Raw genomic sequence first — 1,927 nt, forward strand, 5'->3', positions numbered from 1 at the left:
ACCCATCATCTACTTACTACTTCCCAATGCCTTCCTCTAGGCCCAAATAATGGTGAAGTGTTATGTAGTCGACGTTCACATAACACCACTAGAGGAAAAACAACATACAACATATCAAAATACCGAACGAATACCAAATTCACATGACCATTATTAGCATGACTTATCCCATGTCCTCGGGAACAAAAGTAACTACTCACAAAGCATAATCATAATCATGATCAGAGGTGTAATGAGTAGCATCAAGGATCTGAACATAAACTCTTCCACCAAGTAATCCAAGTAGCATCAACTACAAAGAGTAATTAACACTACTAGCAACCTTACAAGTACCAATCGGAGTCACGAGACGGAGATTGGTTACAAGAGATGAACTAGGGTTTGGAGATGAGATGGTGCTGATGAAGATGTTGATGGTGACGAGTACCCTCCGATGAGAGGACTGTTGGTGATGACGATGGCGACGATTTCCCCCTCCGGGAGGGAAGTTTCCCCGTCAGGATCGTCGTGCCGGAGGTCTAGATTGGTTCTGCTCAAGTTCCGCCTCGCGGCGGCGGCGAAACCATGAAAAAGCTCCCTTCTGATTTTTTTCCTCGACGAAACCCTCCATATAGCAAAAGAGGGGGCAAGTGGGCCAGTGGGCTGCCCACAAGCCCCCATGGCGCGGCCTGGAGGGGGGGTGGTCGCGCTGTGCAGGCTTGTGGGCACCCCCTGGTGCCCCTCCGGCACTTCTTCGGCCCAGTATTTTTTTTAAATTGGGAAAAAAATCTCCGTTGATTTTCACGGCGTTTGGAGTTGCGCAGAAGACGTATCTCAACTTCGCTCCACTTCCAGGCCAGAATTCCAGTTGTCGGTATTCTCCCTCTTCATGTAAACCTTGCAAAATAAGAGAGAAAAGGCATAAGAACAGTACCGTGAAGTGAAATAACAACCAAAGAAGTAATAAAACAACATGAAAACATGATGCAAAATGGACGTATCAATGATCAGAGGAATGCTCGAGTTGAAATTGATCAAATACCCGACACTGACGAGGCGGCATATTTAAGGCATTTGGAGTGGATTCGCAAAGAGTTCAAAGTTATCCACAAGGGTGCTTGGACTCGTTCAGATTGCTTGGACAACTCTGTTAGGGAGACAATTGGAGCGCATCTTGACTATGGCCGTCTCCATGACCGAGTGGTACGTCCCTCTTTTGTATTTCTTTTGAAATATGAACATGTGTCATTTCTTCATGGGTGGTACGTCACGTCTGTCTTATCCAGGGCACGGAGCTATGGATATCTATCAACGATAGTAATGTGATGCTTGGCCATGCCCCTGGTCCAGAAACAGATCGGCTTGTTAGGAGTACTCTGGAGGTTAGATGCCTTGTTAACTGTTGCTTTCTTTTTCGTAGCTCTTTTAGCATATTAACATGTCAATGTATTTTCCTTGTGCAGAAGGTCATCAATCGATGCCGCACACTACCGCTTTACTGTCTTGCCATGGTAGTTCATCCACCGATGTGCGGGCACGTGCTCAGTACATAATGGATGTGCTTTCTTCCGCTCGTCCGTCTTCCAGCCGACCACATGATTCTTCCGCTCGTTCATCTTCTAGTGGAGCTCATGGTTCGTCGAGACGAGCACAATTTGAAGAAGATGAACAAGAAGAGGAGACAGACAAAGAGGCGGATCCGGACTACATGGAGCTTGGGGCTTCGCAGACAGAAGACTCTCCACAGCCAACTCAACCTACTCAGTCGACAAAAGAAACACATCGAGCTAGCTCAAGGAACATCCGATGTCCTTCATGGCGAAACACTCCAGAGGGCTACGTCAACAAGGGTAAGATCCCTGCAAAAAGAGGGAAGAAGTGAAGTGATGACCGGTGCTTGTCATATGTTAACTTGCTATGCTTTATGTCGTTTGAACTTGTCATGTGT

The sequence above is a fragment of the Hordeum vulgare genome, chromosome 7H (assembly GCF_904849725.1).
Source record: "Hordeum vulgare subsp. vulgare chromosome 7H, MorexV3_pseudomolecules_assembly, whole genome shotgun sequence".
NCBI lineage: Eukaryota > Viridiplantae > Streptophyta > Magnoliopsida > Poales > Poaceae > Hordeum > Hordeum vulgare.